Source organism: Pinus tabuliformis, chromosome J (assembly GCF_031772625.1).
Source record: "Pinus tabuliformis cultivar Carrire ecotype Pingquan chromosome J, CPIR1, whole genome shotgun sequence".
NCBI classification, from domain to species: domain Eukaryota; kingdom Viridiplantae; phylum Streptophyta; class Pinopsida; order Pinales; family Pinaceae; genus Pinus; species Pinus tabuliformis.
The window spans coordinates 457554553-457582540 of NC_142295.1; the positions used below are offsets into that span (position 1 = coordinate 457554553).

The 27988-nt window shown below is 37.8% G+C and overlaps 1 pseudogene; it reads right to left on the minus strand.

Moving 5' to 3' along the window:
* Positions 1-8581: 8581 nt before the first annotated feature.
* LOC149227797 (dynamin-related protein 4C pseudogene) overlaps positions 8582-27988 on the minus strand; it is a 37373-nt pseudogene continuing 17966 nt past the window's right edge.

Sequence of the window (27988 nt, forward strand, 5' to 3'; positions counted from 1 at the left end):
TATAGAAAGGAGGTCTTGTCATTTGTATCATCTAAGAATTGTTTATTTCTGTAATGTAAAGGAGGTTGTCCCCTCGAAGAGGCTTATTTCTAAGGCGTTGATCTACCTTTTCTAATTTTTTGTGAGCTAGTTTCATAACATTTGGTATCAGAGCTTTGGATTATAGGGTTTCGCTGCTCGAAACAGGTTATCGTGGAATTTTCGCTATAACTCTTTTTCTGCGATGTTTCAGAAGTAACAAAAAAATCCATTTGAGATGATATCGCGCTAAACCTTGGGTCCAAAGTTTAGATCTTGTATTGCTATATTTTCGATGATATGATCTGAGGAAGTTAGGGTTTTTGCAAGCTCCAGAATTTCATCTAAAACAGGTCATCATGGAATTTTCACTACATTGTTTTCGCTACGAAGTTTCAGAAGCTAAAACGAAAACCCACTTGAGAAGGAATCGGTCTAAAACTTGGTTCCGAATTTCAGATCTTGTCTCGCTATATTTTCAAATATATGATCTGAGGAAGTTAGGGTTTTTTCAGACACTCAAATTACATCTTAAACAAGTGACCTTGGGAAAATAGTCATAACTTTCTCTCTGAGCATCAGATTGAAATTTCATAAGAAGTTATAGAAAGAGGACAAACTGTAGTTCCATTTTTATAGTTTTCAGATTCGAAGGTCAAAACAGTGACACATGGCACTTCATACAATTTCGCTCTTCTGAAAAGGTATATAATCAGGTCATCTTGGGAGATTGTGCATTACTATTTCTTGGATAATCCAATTTCGATCAAACTGGTGGCATTGGAAAGAGTACACAGAGGGCTACTGCAGGTCGCGATTTTAGAACTTAATGATCTGAAAGTACAGAGTTACAATCGTTTAATGATCGAGATCCTAAAATCAAGAAAAAGCGAGATGAGGAAGTTTGATGGCAAGGATCCGGTAAATTGGATACTACAGATGGAGAAATATTTTGATCTACATGGTGTACCACTGTTACCAAGGTATGTATTGCATCTTCACATTTAGAACCGTATCAATTTTTAAGGTATAAAGGGCTTTGTTCTTATAAACCACTGGTTACATGGTCAATTTTCACGGAGGAAATGATAGCACATTATGAGGATACAAAGAGAAACATGTGCTTTAGCCAATTGATAAATCTTAAACAAAAGGATTCAATGGCAAAGCACATTGAGGACTTTCAAAAATCGAATATAAGGGTAAATGACATTCTAGAGAAGTAAAGGGTTGATGTCTTCATAGGTACTTTAAAGGATAACATTCAACATGAGGTTTGTCTTTGGGAACCTGATTCATTGGAGAAGGAATTCAGGTGGGCAAGAAAAATTGAAAGTGAAATCATGGAAACAAGGAATCCCACCACTCATGACTATAATTATGGAAGTGTTTTTTCTCCTAGCCTTCCACAACCTACAAGGTTTACACCACAACAATTGGAAGAAAAAAGAGAAAAAGGGCTTTGTTACAATTGTGATAGAAAATGCACTAAAGGTCATAAGTGTGCCAAGAAGAAATTATTTTACATAGATTATGAAGAGGAGGAAGAAAATGATCAATAAAGATCAAAATAAGAGGATATAAACCAGGAACCAACCCCAGAGAAAGAAGAAATAAATCTAACCATATCTTGTAAAGCATTGGTAGGAATTCCCACTCCTCAAACTCTCAAGATAGAAGGACATATCAAGAAGAAAAAGGTTCAAGAAGTGAAAGATCACATCGAGAAAGAAGAAATGAATCCAACCATATCTTGTAATGCATTGGACGGAATTACCACTCCTCAAACTATCAAGGTAGAAGGACATATCAAGAAGAAAAATGTTCAAGAAGTGAAAGATCACATTGAGCATCAAGAAATGAATCCAACCATATCTTGTAATGCATTGGAAGAAATTACCACTCCTCAAACTCTCAAGATAGAAGGACATATCAAGAAGAAAAAGGTTCAAGCAGTGAAATATCACATTGAGCATCAACGACAAGTTCTCCAACTTTTAAAGGATAATGCCACTTTGGTGCAGAATCGAATGAAACAACAGGTAGATCAACATCGCAGTGAAAGAAGTTTTGATGTAGGTGATTGGGTATTTTTACAGCTAAATCTCAAGCAAGTTATTTATGAGAAGGAAATGTTGGCAATATTACATGCACTTAAGAAATGGCGACCTTACCTAATAGGAAGACACTTCAAGGTAAAAATGGATCATGATAGTCTTAAATACTTTTTAGAACAAAGATTATCTTTAGAATAACAGAAAAAACGGGTCACAAATATGTTGGGTTATGACTTTGAAATCATCTACAAAAAAGGGAAGAAAATTTTTGTCGTAGATGCACTCTCAAGAAAGGATGAGGATGTGGAAGCATTGTTTTGTGCTATTTCTATTATCCAACCAGATTGGATAAACAAAGCAAGGGATGAATGGAAGAAGGATGAAGAAGTGTGGCCACTCATTCAAAAGTTGCAGAATATTCCAATTCAAACAATATTGCCAGAACTTGACGAGGAAGGAAAAATCATATTGGTACCTAGAGTTGTCACAGAAAAAAGAACCTGAAAGCTACGAAATCGGTCAATTTCAGAGTATCTCGTCAGGTGGAAGAACTTACCCGCTCATGATTCCACATGGGAAGAATTTTATACAGAAGCATCAAGAACTACTCAAGCATTGAGGACAACACTTTTTGAAGGAGAGGGGCATGTTGGGCCCCTATACTACTAGTGTAACCCCTTATAGTTATTAGTACAACACCCTTATTATATTGTTGTGCCCATGTAGTCCCCATATTGTTATTATTGTGCCCCATAGAAGCCCATTATTGTTATTATTGTGCCCTTACATTATTTTTTTTTGCTAAGTAAGATTAATCTATTATTTACAAAAAGAGAATACTGTTACATCATTTGGGTCCTGATAATCATCGTGCCTGAGAGATAGGCCGAATGAGCATGTCTAGTCCAAAACTGTAAGATGAGAGAAGATATCCCGCGCAGGGGAATCAGGAAGAAACATTTGGGACTTGACTATAGAATCGACACATGAACATACCACTGATACATGCACATATCACTGGAACATGAAACATGACAGTAGATCCGACACAAGAACAAACACATATAATCAGACAAACAGAGCCAAAACTGAATCTTGTCCAGATGACCAAAAAACTGAAGAGGATTTGAGACATGGGATTAAACATCAGGGGGCTCTTCAACAATCCTGCAGCCACCTTCGTCAATTTCCGTCCCTTCCGTCTGAGCTGGATCAGTTGAAATAGTATTGATAGCGCTGGCAGGCTGTGATATCCCGTAGTGCATTGCAGGAGAAGGCCCAGGGGAGTGAGGCAGAGTGATACCAGGCTCGCCTTCATCTTGGGTATCTTCCAGGAAAAGCATAGAGACATGAGCAGTAATTCGAGGTCGACTGAGAGCACAATTAAAAGTGAAAGTAGCGGAGCCGAAGGACGGTGAGCCTGTAGAACCTGGAGAACTTGGATTGATAAATTGACCCGGTCTCATGACGTTTTCAGATCTTAGAGGGTCTGGAACCTGCTCCTTGGAACCCGGCCCAACAGAAGGGCGAGAGGGGTTGCCACGGCCGGAGCCCCTACGGCTTAACAAACGCTGGCGGGGTCTCGTCATAACTATCCAGAAATTGCAGACAACAAGATGAAAATAATCAACCGCAGGCGGAAATCCACAAGTTACATTGAGAGTATTACCTGCAGCCGAAGGAAGATTAGGCGCAACAGTGGGGATTCCGCTACCATCAAAGAGCTGTCCGCTACCGCCCTGATTAACAGCCTGCGAACCCGGGTAACCTTTACTATCAGCGAGATTAAATCTGCATACACCACCGCGGCAGCCTCCTTCAGCTGCAAAAGAGTCCTTCTCCCCAACCATAATCCGAAAACAACAGACAGAGCCAGACCCACCCAAGACCTTTGCAGAACCAAAACCCAGAATGATTCTGAATATCATGAGGCATAGTAGCATTTCTCTGCTGCCAGAACTCTTAAATAAACGGGTGCCTCTCCCTCGATCTTCACCCGCCATTACTGTGGCTATCAGGGTGGTTGCAGGCGGGTAATCCTCAGCGCGTGCGGAGCCAAACTTCTGTTTAATGCCAAGACCCTTCATTCTATCTGCCTTAACGCTTGCCTCGCTTAATGTCCCGTCTTCCCACTCGGTATTCCGTCCAACGCGCATGTTGGACATGTGCCCTTCACACCTCGCCGTCCTCCATCCCATCGAATTAATGACTATGCAGAGCACCCTCATCTGGGGGTGTAGCTTCTTCTTGCACCATCTGGTTGCATTCCTGTAGTTTGTCATTGTTCGGAATTATGTTTGTTGGTCCTGTGAGTAATGCTAGGTTGCTTTCTACCCCCACATTGGCTAGGAGATCGGCTACTTTGTTGCCATCCCTCTTGACATGACTGAAGATTATTGCTCTGTTGTTAAGAAGCTCAAGTTCTATTGCTTCTAATCTGGCTTCCAGTCTCCAGCTCGTAGCAATCTTGCTAGCATGTGAGCCATTAAGGAGTCGTTGAACCATATTGATGAGAAGCAAAGAGTCTCCTTCTACCTCCAGGGGAAGGTAATTGTGTGTTCTTGCCAGTTGGAGGCCTTGCCATAGGCCCTCCATTTCTGCAGAATTGTTGGTGTCCCAACCATATTCCCAAAGTAGATCAGTTGAGGCTTCCCTGCATGATTTCTAAATATTCCTCCATATCCTGCTTTTCCAGGGTTGCCCTTGGAGGCTCCATCAAAGTTGAGCTTGATTGAGTGTTCTAGAGGAGCAGTCCAAGATTCTTTTTTTGTATTGTTGGTTCTTGAGGGAGCATTGTTTAGAGAGGCATTAGGGAGTTGTATATTCCAGTTTTCCATAATAGTTCTCTCCCTGTCGTTTGAGGGGAGGTCCTCCTTAGTCCAGGTGTGTGTTAGCAGAGTTTCTTTGAGGTTTGTGCAGAGTCTATTCCATATATGATCTAAAGAAGAACTCTGGTCTTTGAAAATGCGTTTGTTCCTTTCTTTCCAAATTCCCCACACGAGCTGTCCTGGGATTATTTTCCATAAATAATTGAGAATTTCACTCTTGTATGGTTTCTTTTTCCATTGACGCAGGGTATCGATGATATTCTCTGCCACTCTGCATCTTCTCTGACATCTGAAACTAACCTTTTCCCACAACTGATTTGCCATAGCGCAAGTGTAGAACAAGTGTTGCAATGTTTCCTCCTGGGCTTTGCAGTTGACACACATTGAGGGTCCATTATAATTTCTTCTCCTTAGCTTATCCCAAGTTAGAATTTTCTGATGCCCCACCAGCCATAGAAAGATTGATATTTTAGGCCATATACCTGTATCCCATATTTTTCCCCAGATGAGATCGATGGGAGACTGGTTGGAGTTGATTAATTTGTAGACTTCTGAAGTTGTAAAGGTTCCTTTTGGCCTGTATCCCCATCGAAGGATGTCTTTGCCTTCTGAATGTCGTATGCGTCAGTTTTGAAGTTCACATTCCAGCCTTTCCTTGAAGGAGCGATCCAAATTCCTTGGTAACCTGTCACTTGGTATCCATTGCCTGTATCCTTGCTCCTTCTCCTGGGTCCAGTATTGTCTGATAGTTTGCCTCTGTTGCTCCTCCCCTATGCATGATGGAAGAGGGTCGAGGATGTTTCTAAGTTTCGGCATTTGGTTCCAGGCATCCATCCAGAATCGTGCTGTTTCACCATTTCTTACTTCCCAGAAGCTGTGTTGTTGTATTAACCTGTAATGTTGCTTGGCCGCATTCCATATGAGCGATCCTTTTACATTGGGAATAAGCCTGATTAGCTCCTTTTGTGGTCTATTATTTGCATACTTGGTTGTCCAGATGGTGGCCCATGGTTTGTCTGTGTTGGAGAGCCACTGCCACCAGAGTTTGGCACACATTATCGCATTGCTTTGATTGGGGTCTCGTAGTCCAATGCCTCCCTTTTCTTTGGGCATGCATACAGTTGTCCAGTTTACCAGGGCCCATTTTCTGTTAGTAGCAGTACTACCCCATAGGAAGTTCCTTTGAAGATCCTTTATTCTTTTTATTACCCATTTGGGCGCTGCTAGTATTGAAAACGGGTATAGCGGCATAGCCTGGAGTATAGCCTTTATAAGCACCACCCTGCTAGCAATGTTCAGAGTTCGATGCGTCCAGAGATTGAGACGAGAATCCAGCTTCTCAATTAAGGTGTGCCATGATGAATGTTTGATGGCTGAGTCAATGAGGGGAGCTCCTAGATAATTAGAGGGAAGGGTGTCTATGGGGAAGTCCAGAATACGGGCTATAGCTCGCTGCACCATAGGAGAGGTATGGAAGAAATAGATTTGAGATTTGGCATTATTAACACTGGTGCCTGAGGCTTCAGAGAAGTCATTGAGAAGGGATTTGAAGAGGGAGGCTTCCTGAACTGAAGGGTAGCCAAATAGCATGTTGTCATCAACAAACTGTTGATGGGTTATGGCTGGGGTGCCATGAATGGAAATCCCTTTGAGCTGATGGGAGACGTGCGCAGATTTGATATACTTGCCTAATCCTTCAGCCATTAAAACGAACAGAAAGGGGGAAAGAGGATCGCCCTGCCGGATTCCTCTGGAAGTACTGAAAGGTTTAGAGGGAATGCCATTCACAAGTATGGAGAAGAATGTGGATGATATAAGACTCATGATCCACCGCACCCACGTGGGCGAGAAACCATAAGCATTTAACATTTGTTTCATGTAGGTCCAACTTATTTTATCAAATGCTTTTGAGAGGTCAAGCTTTAGAATCATACTTGCCTGTTTGTGATGCTTGAGGGAATGAATGACTTCATGCGTGAGGATGATTCCATCGAGGATCTACCTCCCTTCCACATAGCCAGACTGTTCCGGTGATATCAGCAAAGGCAAAAGAGGCTTTAGTCTGTTTGCTATTACTTTTGATATAACTTTGTAGATGACGTTGCACAGTGCTATATGGTGGAATTTGTTCGGTGTATTAGAGTTCTCCTCCTTTGGGATGATCGCAATGAAGGTTGCGTTGAGGGAGGGTAAGAGCCAATGAAGAGCCCTGGATTCCTCTACAACTTGCCAGACCTCCTCTTTTAATATTTCCCAGAACTGGTGATAGAAGGTGGTCGAAAAGCCATCTGGTCCTGGTGCTTTGCCTGCTTTGAGCTGGTGCATTGCTGCATCCACTTCCTGAGGGAGAGTGGGACGTAGGAGAATCTCATTATGCTCATCTGTAATGATTTTTGGGATTTTTCTTATAATTTTATCGATGGCTGGATTTCTGTTTGTCTCAGGCTCTCTGTGCACTTGTTTGAAGTGTTGTAGAAATTCCCCCTCTATTTCTTCATGCTTTTCCAATCTTGCCCCTTCCTGATTCTGTATGAATGAGATGTTATTGTGCATTCGTCGCTGGACAGTGGTTCTATGGAAGAATTTGGTATTCCTTTCCCCCTCTTTTAACCATCTTATCCTGGACTTTTGCCTCCAGAGTATTTCCTCTTGCTTTCTCCTTTCTTCCAATTGAGTATTTATGCGTTGCTCCTGTTCTAAGGTCCATATGGTATGTCCCTTGGTGATAATTTGTTGCTGAAGTTCCTCCATTTCCTTGTTCAGATTTTGCTGCTCCTTGAAAACATTTCCAAATATTTCTTGATTCCATTTCTTAATTTGGGCTTTTAGATATTTGAGTTTCTGTTGAAACTGATACATTTTGGATCCTTCCGGTGGATAGAAAGTACTCCATTTTGATTTGACGAAGTCCTTGAATGCAGGGTTTTAAAGCCAACATTCTTCAAAGCGAAAGGGTCGGTTGATAAAGTTACCGGGCCTCTGCCATTGGAGTGAAATGGGCCAATGGTCAGATCTTGAGTAGGGTAGAATGGCAGTTATCCCCTCCTAGATGAACCGAATTGTCTGAGATTAAAAATCTGTCTAGCTTTGAGGCGATTTGATATCTCCCTGCTCTGTGATTGCTCCATGTGTGCATGCCATTGTAGAATTGTATGTCGATGAGAGAGTTGTTTTGTATAAAATCTTTGAAGTGGGCATTTTCCTGATCTAGCCTTGCTCTTCCTCCTCGTTTTTCCTCAAGCTTGGTGATCATATTGAAATCCCCACCAATGATCCATAGAGGGTGCGTTCTGCTTAAGCTTAAAGCCTCTATTGTGTTGAGGAGGGCTATTTTGTTTCCAGCTTCCTGAGGGAAGTAAACATTAGTTAGGTTGCCATGAATATTGGTTCCTGTGATGTGAAATTTAGCTTGAATGATATTGTGGGAGGCATGAAAGTCATGGAGAAGGATCATTTTTGGGTTCCACACTATGGCTAGTCCCCCCGATGCTCCTTCTGCGTCCACCACTACTGATTGGCATCCTGGCCAAGCTCTGGAGAGGATGCTTCCTAGCGTACTGCTGTTGCATTTAGTTTCCTGAAGAAAACACATTTGCGGTTTCTCCAATTTTATCATGTTTTTTAAAGATCTGAGTTTTCCTGGGCTATTGAGCCCCCGTAAATTCCATGAGGTGAGCTTCATGGTTCACTATTGAGGGAAGGTTTGTAGTACTTCGTCAATTTTGCATACCTTCCTGAGTCCACCAAGATTTTTCCTACTTCAATGGTTCTCTGGAGTTCTGTTCTTCTTCCCCTCTTTTTGAAGTCTCTTGGGGGAAGGCTACCATCCCAGGAACTGCTTGGTTGAATTCCTAGTTGCTTCTGCTGATATACCTTCGAGAGAACTACTTCCAGCTTATTGAGCTGCATCTCTGGGATTTGATCATAGTTTTTCTTTTTGCAGGCTTGCTCGAGTTCAAGTAAGTCCAGTCCTTCCATGTCAAAGTTTTCAGGTTCTTCCTCCATCATCTGCGGTTGACTTCTTTCATCATCTTTTTCTTCGTAGATGATGAGATGTTTCACAGATCCATCAACTTCCATTTCGTTTGTTTTCCCTGTGTTATCAGTTTGGGTATCCATGGGTGCAGCCTTTTTGTCCATAGAGATGGTTGCTACAGGGGCCGAGCTGGAGGGAGTATTCAGATCAGGCTTGGAGAGCGGTGATGAACTTGGCTTTGAGCTTAGGGGTGGATCTTCTGAGGTTTGAGTCAGAATCTTAAAACTGTTGCTTGTGGAGGGAAAAGATGCAGAGTCTTGCTGAAGCTTCCTACTTGGAGCAGGTTTTTTATGAGCTCGTCTCCGGTTTTGAACTTTGGTAAAGCCCTCATGGGCTGACATATCAGAGGGGTCAAAAATAGGGGCTTTGATATTTAGCGGGAAATCCCTAAAGAGATGTCCCAGAGCATGACATTTACGACATTGAAACGGAACATGTTCATAATCTAGAGGTTGAATCCATTCATAGTCATCATGGGAGAGACTTACCGAATCCAGAAGTGCTTTGTCTAGTCGCATGAAGACACAGATGCGTGCATATGAAGTGTATCTTCTCAACTTTGTTTCTTCTGCTGCTTTTATGTATTCCCCCAGCCCATTTCTGATATCCTTGAGTATTCCTTCATCCCAGTATTCCTCTGGTAGAGAGTACATTCTGATCCAAACAGGGGCCCAGGTGAGGTCTTCCTTGTCCGGATTGAATCTTGCTATCCATTCTCTCAGGTACAGTCCTGATGAGTTAAAGAAGTATGGACCTTGATCTAAGATTCTGAACTTGTCTTCTAAGCAAAAAAATATGACAGTAAAAAAACCCTTCGGTCCTAACTGTAATGTGATGTCGCCCTTTGGTTTCCACTTTGCCGAGATCCATCCATGCAACATTTTTTCTGTTGGCCACATTCCTATAAACTTTCCTATGAGTGCATGATCTGGCATGTACTGTATTCTCTCATTGATTTTCTGACTTGGCAGCTCTATCTTGGGTCTTTCCTCTGCTATTGGCTTGCAGGTTTTTGAGGTGACCTTGGTTTGTTCCTCTGTCTGATTTTTTCCTTCTGGGACTGCATCGATCTTGTCAGTCGTTATTGATGTTTCTTTTAGTTTTTTCTGGCGCGGTATAGTTTCCTGGCCTGCGCGGATTGATCCAAAAATTAGGGTATCCGAGGATCTTGACGGCGTCGTTTCTGTCAGAGGGGAGGGCTTTGAGGCCCCCCCTGGGGAGGGTCCATGTGCGCCAAGGTTCGCCTGAAGTACTATGTCAGTCGCTGGAGGTCAGACCCTCACAGGCTGCAGAGCTTATCCAGAACTCAATGGCGTCGAAAGTCTGTTGAAAAACCTAGTTGCAGAGCGCTCCTCTCTCGGCATTTGGTCACCTTGTGCCCTTACATTATTATTGTTATGTCAGCTCTAATTATATTATGACCCCTTAGACTCCTATATATAGAAAGGAGGTCTTGTCATTTGTATTATCTAAGAATTGTTCATTTGTGTAATGTAAAGTAGGTTTCCCCCTCGAAGAGGCTTATTTCTAAGGCGTTGATCTACCTTTTCTATCTTTTTGTGAGCTGGTTTCATAACAGCAAATGTCATGTACGTTTAAAAATAAAAGGGGTTACACTAATAATTTTAATGAAAGACACACTTCCCAGAAAACATTGGAATATGTCTATTGTATTTGGCTTTATTTTTAAAAAATGAAAATCAAGTCTTATAAGCCCTTGGAAAAAGGCAAAAAATAATCAAATATATACTAATGTTGCGGTAAGAGGATACAACATAGTCATAAATGAATTTTTTTGAGAAAATTTGTCATTTTTTTTTTTTTTAATATATTATAAAACGACACATTACCTTTACAACATAGGTGGGAAAACTTATCATAACTCAGTTGTCAAATCAGTAGTGAGGACAATCATCTCTGGTTGTTAACCGCGAATGCAGGCTGACTCATCACCTTTAATCAAGAAAACCATAAAATTCAAAGGGCTTAACTTGTTCCTACGATATATATATATATATATATATATAACATTTTTTTTGTAAGCTTGGTAGGGCTCTCCAATTTTCGTGTTTACATGTCCATTATTCACCCCACTACAGGGCAACAAGATTTGAACCTAAGACTTTCGGTCTGGTGAGACTTCATTTCCATGGCCACTGCCACTTGAGCTACCCCAGGCGGACACACACACACACACACATATATATATATAACATTGAAAATAGTGAGATATATCTAATAAAGATGTTGTTTTCTAATTTATTTTTTTTAACATATATATTAAAAAGTGTGAGAGTTTCCAGTAAGAAGTAAGTTATATAAGTCTTATTTTTGTTGTTATAGAGTGAAAAGTTTATTATGGATTAGACAATGGTGAAAAATCAATGGATCTATCATTATGGGAGAAGAAGAAACTCTTTTTTGAGACTCTTGTCACTCTTGTTATCTTACATAGTTGTGAAGTTTGAGATTGCATCTCAATATAATCATGGAGAAAGATAAAGAAAATCCAACAATGTTTTATAACATGATAATCTCAAAATTAGGATGCAAAACTTATTATGGATTAGATAATAGTTATAAATCAATGGACCTTTCACTATGGGAGAAGAAGAAACTCTTTTTTGAGGCTCTTGTTTCTCTTATTATCTTATATTGTTGAGAAGTTTTAGACTTCGTCTTAGGAGAATTGTGGAGAAAGATAAAGCAAATTCAAGAGTGTTTTATAACACTATAATCTCAAAATTAAATGCAATTCGCCATATCACATACTCTCATAAAATTTAGTCATTCCTTCATTGAGAACATAGTTATGACCAGGAACCTAATGTATAAGTATAAGATTAACAACATGGAAGACAAGAAGTTTCCTAAGATTGTTTCAAACTCAACCAAAACTACTTGTAACTCAATTAGGGGTAGCATAAAGATGTCAAGTCCTCACTAAATCACTTGGAATAAAGGAAAAGACTACTCTAACTAATAACAATAACACTAAAATATTATTACATCTATATTTAAGGATAAATTTTGACGCAATTAAAGAATTAGAAGATAAAACTAAATTAAGATACTATAAGGAAGTGATTAATACTAATTTAGAGTATCAAAATTATTCTTTATTTTGAAAACCAACATTTTTAAGATAAATGCAAACTCTCACAAGCTCCATAGTGAAAGACGGCATTGGATAATTCCTCAAAAGAATTTGTCATCTTCGTAATACTAAGAGGTTGAAGTTGAAAAATGCTTTCTCTTAAAATGTATTAGGTACACCCACATTACATCACAACTTCAAAATATTTGCTTCAATACTTTCTGTCCTAAATTTATAATTGAACAAAATTATAGTGATTTAATAATGTTTCTATTAAATCTTTTCAAGTACATAAATAAAATTTTAAAGCAAAGCAAGTAATCTCTTACCTTTCTTACTGTCCAATGAACAATTTGATCTTACAATAGATATTAACTACTACGCAATAGATATAATACTTATAACAAATAATAATAATAATAATATTAAGTATCTATGTTCTCATGGTTAGCCATAATTGCTTAGAAATCACTATAGGCACAAAATTTGGGAAATTTCCAAGTATAACCATTTGCATCTTTGTTTAAAATCTCTATCATAAATAAAATTATTGACATAGTATTTTTTTGACGAAATTGTTCATTGAAAGTAATCAAGCTCGCTTGGTCAAAATTCTTTGCCTCTAGATACCTGTAAATATTCCTATCAGACACCACATTTCAACTAATTTGATGGAAGTATTCATTTGAAGCAATCAAGCTCACTGTCTCGAGAATTTGTTTCTCCATGGAATTAGCAAAACATAATTAATGGGCGACCATCATAATCAGAACGACGTTATGGGCCCAATATTTTCAATCAACAAAGTATATAGAGGCAGGAACTCGACGAAGTAAATTTTAGCGATTATGTTTTTTAAAGAGGAGGTGTAATAATCTTCTATGGTTATTATTGAACTAATGAAATATTTATTATGAAGTTATATATGTTTTTTATTTATGTACATACAAAAACTATATGTTAATGTAATGCTTTAGTGCTACTCTCGATTATTCCGCCACTCGACAAATTGGTTTCTTTTTGAATCACCTCTAAGTTCCTCCAGCCTGGGTTACTGATCGTGCATGGTATTTGTTGGTTCAATTTTAGCTGCTAGTTCCTACAATACTTTCAATTTGGTTTGTTGGTTGGATGGAGATTGAAGCAAGTTAGGACAATATAGGATATTTTGTAATTGTTGTGAGGTGCAAGAACTTCTATTAATTTTTGATATTGAAATCCGAGTAAGGGAATAACATAATGAAATTATAATAGTTACTAATAGAGGAGGGTCTTAATCGAGGATTGCAATCTTCAACTGCGTGTACAACACCACCATTAACATAATACTCTTAATCGAGGAAAGTAAACCCATTTCTAATGAGATGAATTTCAATGGCGAATTTTAGACGATTACTAGTTCTTACTTCTCTTCATGCAACAGTGTAACTGTTTATTACGGAACCCTCCTACTGTAATTGGAAGAACAATATTATGGAACGTCTCTAGTGCAGGAAATGTGATTGTGATTGTAGTAGATGCCAACAACTCAGTCACCATTAAAGTCAATCCATGCATTTACATGTAAGTAACTAATGAAATGATAATAACGAGGCAAGGAGTGCGAGAGGATGTGTGTACGGAACAAAGAACACAAACCTCCGCATTACAACACCTTCGTACTTCTGGATAATGTTTAATTTTTATAAATATTATAAAACATTCATTTTTTTTGGAGTGCGAAGTAAGTTTATTGTGCTGACTGGACTGCGGGGTCCTCCACACTCCCTACAATGAATTTTTTCCACACCTTTGCATTAAAATCCTCAAGATATTTTTATTATAAAAAATTCAAAATTTTGACTGCGGTGTAAGTTCATTGTGCAAAGTTCCTCTGCATTATGCACAATGAATTTTTTTTGCACCTTGCACCTCTGTATTTCGTTCCCTCACAAGTAAATTTCATCTATTAAAATTTATCCAAAATATTTGAAATCTCCTTTGATAGGTTTTCCCAACATAGGATCAATAAGTGCACCCAAGGTAAATGTACAAACTTCAAGGAACTTGAGAACACCCAAATCAAGCAAAGAAAGAATATTTTTATCATATATTGGAAAGTCTAATTTTGTTTTTCTTCACTATCCTGCTTACCAATTCAATTTGGGACTAGGTAATTGGTAACTAATCAAAATACATGGTTTTATATACTAATTGAACTAAGAGTAGATCTTATTATTTCACACTATATTGCTTCATGAAATTGAACAGGGAAACCCCTTTAGTGTCTTCACCTGCATGGTGGAGGGCACTAACAATGGATTTGCAGGTGCACATGGCTGCCTTCATGCCCTTTATCACCTCCTGTATTTTCCCCACCGTTCATGGTTTTTGGATATGGTTGTGGAGGCTCATTCTTTCCCTCATCAACACAATTATCGACTATGAAAGCTTTAGAGTTTCTTTGCACATATTTCCAAGCCTAATTTCTTACGCTCAATGCATCAAGCATCCACTCGCTGCAAGCTTATCTCTATAATAGTCGTACAAAGGAAGAACACATGGTACCATTGTTCGCATGTTCAAATATTATTTGTAATTTGCAGCTAGGGATTGTAACAACCTTGGGTTGATTTTCCATGTAAATAAAATAAAACCAAGGTCACGAGACACATATTCTGAGCTAAATGGAGGGGAAAACAATGTAGTGAGCATCACTTGTGGTTTATTAATGGCTATGGAAATTGGCAAAGGAAAGAGGAAATAAATCAAAATTTAATATGAGAAATAAAGGAAAATAGGAGAAAAGGGAGATGAAGAGACACAAATATGCATGCAAGGGAAATTAGAGAGAAATTACAGGAAAATGAAAAAAAAAAAGGAAGAAGGAAAGGAAGAGACTAGACATCAAGGATAAAAAGGCATAAGAGAAACAGTTCACATCCTTTGTCAATTATAGCTTTGATCATTTTCAGAAAGAGAGATCTAATGGAAGAGAGAGGAAGCACTTGGACATAAGAAAGCAAGCATAAGAGAGCAAAGGAGCACAAGGAAAAGTTTGGAAAAGAAGCTACAACAAAAGGACGTTGCAAGTAACAGGTTGCATGTGTGATTTCATTATTGAGATTTGAATGCATGGTGTATGCATTGGGTTATTTGGTTTCTTTGTTATCAATGGCATGGTATTTTCCTGGATTAACAGTGGTTTTCATCCTTTCCTTACCATTTCCTGGATATCCATGGTGTTATGGGTTCGTTGTTTGGTTTAAGCTTTGGATGGTTGGTAGAATTTGGATCCTGGTAAGGTGGTCTCAGGATTCCCAAGGGTCAAGGGTGGAGATGTGATTTCTTCTATAGCTCTTGACGAATGGGTGGAGATAGGAAAATTCCTTTGTGTATGGTGAAGAAAGTTGGAGACATCCAAGCTTTTTTGGTGTTAGTGATTTCTAGACCAGTTTAGGTGAAATCATTATGGTTGAGGGTTGAGGTGGTTTAGCGTCTGGAAGCTCTCACTGGTTCTATTTTGATTTATCCTGTGAGATCCCACATTCATGCTTGGAATATGGCATGGGGGTGATTGGCTGAAAGAGAAATTTGGATCAGCCCATTCTATGGTTGGGTGTTACTTGGAAGTCGCTGACTTGGTTGGCATTTTCATATGTTAATATGAGTTATTTCCTTATTGTGATTAATGAGCACATGTATTGATTATTACGTTGATTTTATGGTTGGTTTATCATGGATCCATTCTAGTTATATGTTGGTTATAGGCTTGGTTAAATGATTTTTTCTTTTTATTGATCTTGTTCATGATTTGGTAATATGTGAATGCATGGGCTAACTAGTGTTGTTGTAGCTAGTTTGAGAGGGCATTGGCCCTTCTTGATGACTCTTTGATGAAGTTAAGGAGACAATGAACAAATATACATTCATGACCTATAGTTACTATGTTTACCATGTGTTTGACCAAAAATTCTTATGTGTTTGGAAACTTCTAAGGAATATCAATCTCTATTACTTATCATGGATACTTTTCATCACTTTAAAATTGATTCTAGAAAGTTCTAGGATGTTCTGGGTAGTGTCCTATAGGCTAGCCCTGAAAATGTGGCATTGATTTTGCTGCTTCATGGATGGAACTGGAAAAATTCGAGTGAAACCACATGGAAGGAGGTATTTGCATGTCATTGGAGCCTTCCAGCCGCACTCACAATGGCTTATGCATGTATTTGTGTTATGGGATCACTTAAAAAGAAGTTACAGCTCAAGATTTGAGCACCAAGGGTTGTGGTCTGACACTTAGGTGATCTTATGTCCCTGCGAGGTTTCAGTAAGTTTCCAGTTAGTAGACCCCACTTCCATAACTGGAACTTGGATGTTTGGTCATGTCATAGTAACTCTCAGCTCATGTTTACCTGGATAGTGTGAAAGTGGGTAAATGTGGGATGGGGTGGTTATAGGAACGATCTCAGATTCTTTGTAATAGCCATTGAGCAGTTTTTGATACATTATGTAAGCTTGAGCCTCCATTTGATTTTCATGTGATATCATATTTCTATACTAGATTCTTGAAATCACACGCTTTCCCATTTGGTTAAACCCAGTAATCTTCATCCCATCAATAGTATATGATTACCTAAATTGATACCTTAGTCAAGCTCCTATAGCTACGTGAACTACCAACTAACATCACCTAAGCAATCACTACCTAAACCAATCCTAAGCATCCTATAGTGTGCTAATTCGCCAATAATCATCATATTTAGAGGTTTTTCAAATTACAAACAATTAAAGTTATGGTCGACCACTGAAAGGAGTGTCCATATTACTGAGAAATCCCATGTTTGGAGTGCAGAAACGAGGGAGAACACATTTGCACATGGGCTTCTACAGTGCACACACACAATATACGCCTATAAAAAAAGTCATTTTTACAATATCGATGAACCCATATCAAAAAGGGATGAAAGGGAGGCTCCAATGCTTGAAACATGGTCATACAATGTAGATTCAAATAACCTCTTTTTAGCATGGATGGATTTCACCAACCCTCTTGCTTTAGTTATCACTGGGGGACCAACTCCGCTTTATACCAATGTGATCACTTTAAGGATTTGCTCAACTTACAAGAAAATCCAAAATCCAAAATCTCAACCAAGGTAATAATACACTATATGCCATAGAATTTGGGAAATTTCCAAGTACAACCATTCACATCTTTGTTTAAAAGCTCAGATATTAACAAATTTGTTGACATAATATTTTTTGACATAAATGTTCGTTGAAAGGAATCAAGCTTGCTTTGTGAAAAATTCTTCGCCTCTACATACACATAAATATTCATATGTGACACTTCATTTCAAATAATTTGATGGAAGTATTCATTCAAAGAAATCAAGTTCATTGTCTCAAGAAATTTTCACCCGATTATATTAGCGAAACATAATTAATTGACGAACATGAGAATTAGAATGACGTTATGGGCCTAGCATTTTGAATCAATGAAGTATATAGGAGCAGGAACTCGACTTGGTCTTAGATTAAACCTTAGTTCAGTAATGTAATCTTAAAATATATTTTATTTCAATATTCTTTCAGAAATTGAAACATGTGGAGGATGCTTTCTCTGCACAATGAAAGTTTTTCCTAAGGAAATATTAATTGGAGATTTGTTCAGCCCCCCACCCCTTGCCGACATAAAGAACCTGCAACTGCATTAGTTTTGACATCGTTACATAGAGAAGTACCATAACAATTTTCAATACCCCCTCCCCCCCTGTCTATGTTGAGGACCTAGAACCATGTTGGTTCTGACATCGTTGGGCAAGGAAGTACCATAAAAGTGTCAATGTTAGAGCAGTCACCAATAGAATGACCACTCACAAAATTTGTTTTTTATTTTTATTTTTAAATGAACTATGAGGAAATGACAAATATCAAAAATAAAATGCTCTCCACTAGGGGAATTATCTCCCATCAAAAGTCATTGAGCCAATCGAAAATTAGAAATAAGATTTCCATGAGATTAGAAAATCATTTTTGAATTATGGGAAATAGAAATATTATGTATTTTCCTGAAACTTTGGTTAAAATTGTAAAAAAAAAGCAAAGTAATGCAATGTCAATGCACTTTGACCACAAAGTGAATGTTATAGTCCCCGGCGAGGAAAGGATTAATAATATATGAAAATAGTATTCAAAAATCAAAATTTCTACACTTAATTATATTTATTATGAAAATTGGAAATATAATTTATTTAAAAAAACATTTAGGATATTATGAATCTTTATTATTAATTTGAATTTAAGAAAAAAATATTATTTTTAATCAATATTCTTATTGCAATTTATGTGAGATAAATGTATAGTGATTTAGAAATTTATTTTACCATAAATTTCTTACAAATTTGTAAACATATAAATTAAATCTTAAATTAAATCAAATAACTCATTATATTCCTTGTCCTTGTATAAGATTCTGGAAACAACAAATGTTAATGTATATATTTATTAAATTTAATAATTATATTGTCTATGATAAATATCCACCCGCACTTAATACTACATGGGGAATATGATAAGCTAGGTCACTCATTAGCAACTACATCATAACTTGATTATGTCACGCCTTGAAATCAATTTGTATTCTAACCACCATCTTACCATACTATTCACTTGAACTTGAGATTTGATAATATTTTCATTTATCACAAAGAATGGGAACAATAATGATGAGATATTGATCGATGACATAAGTGATAGCTCAAATTTCAAAGTGTTCGAAAGAGTGTCGAACTTAAGCGACCGGATAGATCTCGTCTCCTTGATTCCGCCATAGTGAACGGTTCAAAAAACCGACACCGTATGAAGGAGTTATCGTGATTTGAAAATTCCAGTAAACTGCAATCTATGGACATTTGACCAAGACTAATTTGGTTTTTGGAAATATTAAAAAAAATCCCTGGAATATTCCCTAGAATATTCCCTTTTGGGGACCAATCAGGTGCCGACACGTGGCAAGCCTGGAGGCCACCACGTGGCCCTGGAATGGTTATGTAAAATTTTGTATGGGTCTAACAGAATCAAACCCGCGACCTCCGGCAAGACAGGACAGCGCTCTACGAACTCCGCCCGACGGTGTTTCTTAACATACAATGGTTGCGTGGTATATTTTTGCTATAAAAAGTTGAGGTTTTTGGGTTAGGATTGCCAGCGCTCTTACCTACCAGCGGCCCCATGAAACTGTTCACATGTCCTGCAACGTAACCGTCGGTTGCAAACAATGTACACGCGGTTGCATGTTAACTAACCGCCAGTTCTACGGGGAATTTCCCTAATCTTCGGGGATTAACCACCTCATATGCATGCCCAACAGTTGTGGTCACGACTACGTCCGATGGTTCAGCTTGGCGGAGCGGAGAAAAAGGCGGTTATGCTAAATTTAACTGGAGCTAAGTGCGGTTAACTGAATTTGGTGGAGTATCCCTAGGGGATATTTCCTAAATGCACTCCAGGAGCAGTTTTCAACCAGGGAGAGTGAAACAAGAGGCTAGATAGGCTAATTGGAGCCTTCTAAAGCCAATCGAACAGTCCAGAGACGTTGAAGAAGTCATCTTCATAGATATTTTCATCGAGGGAGATTTCGGAGCTTAGGGCCACCAGGAATTGGAGGCAATTGTAGGAGCTACCAGTACTCGTTCTCAGCGAACCAACAGTCATACCTGATTGTAATAAGCCTTTTGGATCCATTGCATGGATTTTCAGAAGAATTTGAAGACTTCTAAAGGCCGAGATGCCACAAGGAAGTTTCAGGCAGCCTAGTGCCAGCGGTGGAGGAAGGTCTAGTTTGGGGATTGAGTGCTCATTTTAATGATCAGTCTATTTTCGGTGTCTGATATGTGCTAGAGACAGTAGATGAGGTTTCACTGACAGTTAAGTAATTCTGAAGGAGTTTGTGCCATCAAGAAGCTCAGGGTAGCTAAGAGCACTGATTGAAGGAATCAAATCTAAGTGAGCTTAGATCTGTTTGCAGAGTGATGACAACCATGACAAGGATATAGATGGTATTCTAAGCCCATTGGTTTAGTTCAGTAACCTTTGGAGTTAAGTGTGGAACTTGTAAAATAAACTTTGTCATAATCCCAAAGAGCCAAGCCAAGATGACAAAAGCTCAAGGAGACATAGCCCACGATATTTAGGTGAACTCCTAGATTAAATTTGTTGTTATGTGTGGTTTTTTATTTGCTACATTATATGGCTGTTATATGTGTTTAATATCAGTACAAACAAATGGACTTAAAGGAATTAAACATTTAAAATAAAACATACACATGTTTCAAGTATTTAATTCCGAAAATGTCATATATAAGCTAGATCATTTATTTGTTTAACTGAGTGGGAGGTTCTTGTAAGGATAACAAGTTATCAAACCCCCATTTCAGATCAAATGGTATCAAAGTAGGTTGCTTGATTGACAGAGCAGTAGGTTGCTTGTTTGACTTGAAAGGTGTTTAAATAGTACAAAGGATTTGACTGTTTGTAAACTAAACGTTGCTTGAGTTTATGAAGGAAGAAGGGCAGAAGGCATTCTCCTTACCCAAAGGACCTCAAGGCAACCTTTGAAGCACAAGAGGGTTTGTTTGCAAAAGGTTGCTTGAATAAGAGTTTGACTCTAAGACATTAGTTCTTTGAAAGCTTTGTGAATTTTGTTGAAGTTCTTTTGTTCATTTTGATAATGACAACTTCTACAAGTAAGTTTTCAGAATCTTCCTCCTTCACAAGATTCTTTGATGAAGACATGAAGCGAGTGTTGAGATTTTTTGTTTTTCATAAGATAGGAAAAATCTCAGTGGATGACAACAATAGGAATCAGTTCCTAGATTAGCTCTAGGTTGTTGGGAGATGATTAATGCCTCCTATATTTGATGAAAGTGAGTTAATGAAGTTGTTAGATTCCCTTTGCTATAAAACAGGCAACCATTCGGATTGTTTGGAATGAGGGTGAGAGTTTGTGAGAATTGAATTATGTAATCTCCTGTTTGATTAATAAGATTGTCGATGCCTATGTTGTGTGGATGTAGCCCAGATTGGTTGGGTGAACCACGTTAATTCCTGTGTCTTTATGTGCTTGATTTATCTGCTGTGTATTTTGTTTAATTAGTTGTGCATCTGATCTCTAACAACTGGTATCAGAGCAATGTTGGAGGTGGAGCGCAGTTGATGCGTGGATCAGGCAGCGTGCTGGAGCGCAGGTGTTGCTGGAGCGCTGAGCCTGCGTGTGAATGCGTGGATTGCTGTGCGTGGTTTTGGTTATTGGCGTTGTGCCTGGTGCGTTGAACGCAATAAAGAGTTCAGCGGATCGCTGCTGGAGGGGATTGCTGCATGGGAGGACATATGTGACAACGTTGAAGGTATTCCAGCTTGTTTTTTTTTAATATGCTCCCATTTGTGTACGCCCCCTGTTTTTCTACTATGTCAACGCTTCCTACCACAGTTTGCTTCAAACGTTGTTTTATGGATTGGGAACTTGAGTTCTATGTTAAATATTAGTTCTGATTATAAATATATTTAATAACTGAAGAGCCCCGCAGCTTATAATTTGTGAAGTAAAAACTATGGTTTCACAACGGTGCGATAATTACATGTATTGTTGACAATAATTGATCTGTCGGGACTTGCTTGGCCGAGGATTTTGTTGAGATTTGGTTCGTTGTGGCGTGGAGGTTTGTTGTGTACATTGCTGTATTAGCTCAACATACCAGCACGCAGACAGGAGGCTCCGGTTGTAGTCTCTATCAATTCAAAGAGTGGCGGTAGAACAGATCCGTCGGCTTAATTTAATTGCCCGAATGTCATTTGTTGGCACGCTGAAATAATAACTTCCTGGTTCGACAACGTTTCAAATTATTTCCGCCTAATTGTCGCCTACACCCCAGAAGGCTTTTCCATTTCCTGGAGGCATAAATTATTCAAGAAGTTGAGTTTTATACCTTGAGCTGCATTGATATTAGAAGCCCAAGTTCCTCATTCTGTAGAGACCGTATTAATTGCTTAGGGGTTGAGTTCTGCCTGACGGGTTGACGTATTCATGGTAGCATGTAATTGTGGCAGGCCGAATTGCTTATTAGATTAAAGAGGGCCATGTGAAATTCTTCGTCCTTCAAAATTTATGTATCAACTGAATTTAAATTTAAAATAGGATAGATTTATTTTACAGCAACGGTTGCTCATAATTTAGCTAAAAGCAAAGGCATATAAGTGCATATGGCAGAAATTTTTCTGTGAAGTACAAAGGGCAGAATTTTTTTAAGGCAAAGGCAGAAAGGCATAGGCGGTTTGTTTTGTTAATTGCTGGTATTTAAAGTTGGTTTTTTGGAGATTATTGTGTTTTTTTGTTGATACAAAATGGCGAAAACTCAAAGTGCCCGGTTTGAAATTGAGAAGTTTAATGGCAAGAATAATTTCGAGATCTGGAAGGTGAAAATGTACGATTTGCTTGTCCAACATGGTGTGGCAAAGGCGTTGTTGGGAAAATCCAAACAGCCTTACAACATCACAGATAATGAGTGGGCCGAGATGGATGAAAGAGCGATAAGTGCTATTCGACTGTGTCTAGCTGATGATGTCCTGTTTAATATCATGTCGGAGACAACAGCTGCTGGTTTGTGGATGAAACTGGAGAAACTGTACATGACCAAATCCTTAACCAATAGGATTCTCCTGAAGCGACAGTTGTACAGTTTGCGAATGAAGGAAGGTACATCGATTGCTGATCATTTAAATGCTTTTAATACTCTTCTTGTGCAATTACAAAGTATAGAAGTAAAAATTCAATCCGAGGATAAAGCTATTACTTTATTGTGCTCGTTGCCCGAATCATGGGATCATTTTGTTACTTCTATAAGTCTTAGTTCATCAGAAACTATTGAGTTTGATGATGTAGTTGCATCCTTATTATTGGAAGAAACAAGGAGAAGGTCGCATTCCGAAACCTCTACATCAGAAGCTATGATGGTTAGAGGTCGTTCGAAAGAAAGACGCCCCAGGAGGCCGAGCGACTCACGTTCAAAGTCGAAAGGGAAGAAGAGTAAGCTAAAGTGTTGGTTTTGTGGCAAATCAGGGCATTTAAAGAAGGACTGCTGGAAGCGACATCAGCAAACTTCAAAAGCAGATTCTTCGGCAGAGAAGGAGGAGGCAAATACGACAGATACAAGTTCGGCATCAGGTTCAAGTATGAGTGATGAAGTATTGTCAGTTAATGTGTCAAATCATGGTCAACATTGGTTGTTAGATTCCGGTGCATCAAACCACATGTGTATCCATAAAGAATGGTTTAAGGAATATAAATCAATTAATGATGGAGTTGTGTACATGGGTAATGATGTAACATGTAATATTGTGGGGATTGGGAGCATACAACTACAAATGTTTGATGGGACAACTAGAATATTAACTGATGTGAGGCATGTACCAGATTTAAGAAAAAAATTGATTTCATTAGGAGCACTTGATTCAAATGGGTATAAAACTGTAATTCAAGGTGGAGTAATGAAAATTTACAAAGGCATTTTACTAGTTATGAAAGCTAAGAAAGTAGGAAATCTATTTCAGTTAGAAGGAGGTACAGGGTCAGATTTTGTGTCTACTGTGTCTGAACATGACAGTAGTTCCATTCACTTATGGCATCAAAGATTGGGGCATATGAGTGAAAGAGGATTAAAAATTTTGGCTGATCGAAAGTTACTTCCAAATCTAAAGTCTGGAAAGTTAGATTTCTGTAAGCATTGTCTGTTTGGAAAACAAAGTAAACAAAAGTTTAAAACAGGCAAACATACTAGTAAAGGCATACTTGATTATATCCATTCAGATGTTTGGGGACCAGCCCCTACAACCTCATATGGTGGTTCGTCTTATTTTGTATCATTCATTGATGACTTTTCTAGGAAAGTGTGGGTCTACATGTTGAAAAGGAAGTCTGATGTTTTTTCAGTTTTCAAGCAGTTTAGAGCATTGGTAGAAAACAACACTGGTAGAACAATAAAATGTTTAAGAACTGACAATGGTGGTGAGTTTACTTCCAAGGAGTTTGACAGCTATTGCAAGGATGCAGGGATCGAGAGACATAAGACCACGGTTTATACTCCTCAGCAGAATGGAGTTGTTGAACGCATGAACAGGACTCTTCTAGAGAGAGCAAGGAGTATGCTGAGTAATGCCGGGTTGCAAAAGGAGTTGTGGACGGAAGCGGTGGCAACAACTTGTTATGTGATAAACCGATCTCCATCAACGGCGATAGGCTGCAAGATTCCGCAAGAGGTATGGAAAGGACACCCTTGTGACTATTCTAAACTCAGAGTGTTTGGTTGTGATGCATATGCTCTAGTGCCTAAACATCAGCGAACTAAATTAGATCCAAAGTCTAAAAGGTATATCTTTGTTGGGTATGGTGTTGGAACAAAGGGATATAGATTGTGGGATCCTACTACCCACAAAATCATCATCAACAGAGATGTAAAGTTTAATGAATCCTCTCTTGTACAGTTAGATGTAGATAGTAGATTGAAACAGGATGATGTATCTGACTTTCAACACATTCAGTTTGATAGCATTTCTAATGATAGTCATGATGACCATAGTTCAGATACTAGTCATGAACAGGTTTCAGAATCAGAACATGAACAGGGTTCAGGTATAGATCATGAACAGGTCTCAGATTCTGATCATCAAGAAGTTCCTACAGATGGTAGTCAGCCAATCGAGGAAGTGCGAGAAACATTCTTAAGGAGGTTGACAAGAATCAAACGGCCACCGAGAAGGTATGATGATTATGTCACTTCTGTTGCATTTACTGCTAATGACAATGAACCTCTGTGCTATCAGGAAGTAATAGAAGGTTCGAAGAGTGATAAGTGGAAAGCAGCCATGAAGGACGAAATGATGGCCTTGAGTAAAAATGGCACATGGGATCTGGTTGAGCTTCCGAAAGGCAGGAAAACTGTGGGGTGTAAATGGGTCTTCAAGCTGAAACGGGGTGTGAATGATACGGAAGACAGGTACAAAGCGCGGCTGGTTGCAAAAGGGTTTTCTCAGAAAGCCGGTATTGACTTTCATGAGATTTTTTCGCCAGTGGTTAAAATTGTTTCAATTAGAATTGTGTTAGCATTCGTGGCTTTACTTGATTTAGAGTTGTAGCAATTAGATGTTCAGACTGCATTTCTACATGGTGATTTAGATGAGGAAATTTATATGGAACAACCGAAAGGGTTTGTTCAGCATCGCAATGAGAAATTTGTCTGCAGGCTCAAGAAGTCATTATATGGCCTGAAGCAATCGCCTTGGTAGTGGTATAAGAAGTTTGATTCTTTCATGTTGAGTCAGAAATATGTTAGAAGTGAATATGATCATTGTGTTTATTTTAAGCAATTAAAAAATGACATATTCATTATCTTAGTATTGTATGTTGACGATATGCTTTTAGCAAGCAAAAGCATAGAAGAAATCAACAGGTTGAAGGCTCAGATGGCAAGGACATTTGATATGAAAGATCTAGGAGCAGCAAGACAGATTTTGGGCATGGAGATTTTCAGAGACAGGAGCAATGGTAAGCTATGGCTATCACAACAAAAGTATATTGAGAAAATACTTTTGAGGTTTGGTATGAATAACGTGAAGCCTGTGTCAGTCCCTCTCGCTTCCCATTTCAAGCTTTCTTCGAGTTTATGTCCTAATTCAGATGAAGAAAAGGATTATATGTCTCGAATTCCATATGCTAATGTAGTAGGGTGTTTAATGTATGCGATGGTGTGTACGCGACCAGATATTTCACATGCAGTTGGGGTTGTCAGCAGGTACATGGAAAATCCGGGTAAAGAACACTGGTCAGCAGTGAAATGGGTGCTTCGGTATCTGAGAGGCACAAGTAGTTATTATATCACTTACAATAAGAGTAGTGAATTTGTTTGCGGATTTGTTGATTCCGATTTTGCAGGTGATTTGGATAAGAGAAGGTCAACTTCAGGGTATGTCTTTACTCTTGCAGGTGGAGCTATAAGTTGGATGTCAAAGCTACAGAACATTGTCGCTTTATCCACTACTGAAGCAGAATACATTGCTGCTTCACATGCTTGCAAAGAGGCGGTTTGGTTGAAAGGTTTGCTTGGTGAGTTTGGTAGGTTTCAGGACAACATCAGGTTACTTTGTGATAGTCAAAGTGCAATACATTTGGCTAAGAATCTGGCCTATCATAGTAAATCAAAGCATATTCCAATTAAATACCATTTTGTAAGACAGGTTATCACTGAAAGGGGAGTCTCTCTTGAAAAGGTGCATACAAAGGAGAATTGTGCAGACATGTTCACGAAACCAGTTTTGTTAGAGAAGCTACGTTGGTGTTTGGCTTCTCTTGGCTTGCAGAAAAGATAAAATAATAATAACAGGGCATCAGGCTAATTGTTGTCAAGGTGGAGATTGTTGAGATTTTCTGTTTTGCATAAGATAGGCAAAATCTCAGTAGATGACAACAATAGGAATCAGTTCCTAGATTAGCTCCAGGTTGTTGGGAGATGATTAATGCCTCCTATATTTGATGAAAGTGAGTTAATGAAGTTGTTAGATTCCCTTTGCTATAAAACAGGCAACCATTCGGATTGTTTGGAATGAGGGTGAGAGTTTGTGAGAATTGAATTATGTAATCTCCTGTTTGATTAATAAGATTGCTGATGCCTATGTTGTGTGGACGTAGCCCAGATTGGTTGGGTGAACCACGTTAATTCCTGTGCCTTTATGTGCTTGATTTATCTGCTGTGTATTTTGTTTAATTAGCTGTGCATCTGATCTCCAACGGCGAGACTTGTTCATCATGATGGATATGGTGAAACAAATGTATGAAGATGAAAGGAAGAGCACAAAACTTCAAGAGAAGTTGAATTCCATTAAGGAAGAGAAACAGTTGCTTTTTGACAAATTGCAGGAAATGGAGAGCCAACTTCATATTGCAAATTTGAAACAGGAACTGATACTATTACCCGTTTTGTAGAGATAGCAAAAAAGTGACCCGATTTTAAAAAGGGGTGATGCATAACACACATGTTTTTTTAGAGCATAGTTTTTGGCGCTTTAATTTTTTTTATGTACATTGCATTTTAGAATGGTAGTGATTTTCATGCTGATTCAAAAAAGTGGTTATTCTGCATCAGACCCTTTTTTTAAAAGACCTATTTTTTTACTTTAAATTTTTTTATTGTATGAAATGTAAATAATTATTTGGTAAATTTAATAATTTTGGAAGTGGTCTTCTTCTTCATATTATCTTGTTTTTATTTTATTTCTATTTTTTTTTGTAGTGAGGTTTTTATTGTTTTGCATATTTAAAGAAGAAGGTCGATATTTTGCATTTTCGATATTTTACATATTTATACGTCGTTAATTAAATTTTCAATCCAAATGAAATAATTGTTTCTAAAAAACAAATATAAAAAAGATAAAAATAAAAAAATGTTAAAAAAAATTATCTCATAAACCATAAAATAATTTGGAAAAAAAAAATAGAGACATTAAGAAAAAACATTAGCAAAAACTAGGAAAAAAAAAATAGTTGAAAAAAAATAGAAAATTAACAAAAAAAAAAATTAAAAACTAATAAAATTAATATTATTAAAAAATAAATAAATAAATAAAATAAAAATTTGAAAATGGCGTAAAATATATGTCTTAAAAAAAAAACATTTACAATTTATAAAAAAAATGCCTATTCTTTATTTAAATAAAAATAAAATAAAATTCAAATTCAAATTTTATATATATATATATATATATATATATATATATATATATATATATTAAAAAAAAAATAAAAAAAAAATATGCATATTTTTTATTTAAAAAAATAATTATTATTATTATTATTATTATTTTTATTGAAACTACCATTTTTATTTTAAAAAAAATTAAAATTAAATTATTTTTTTTAAACAAT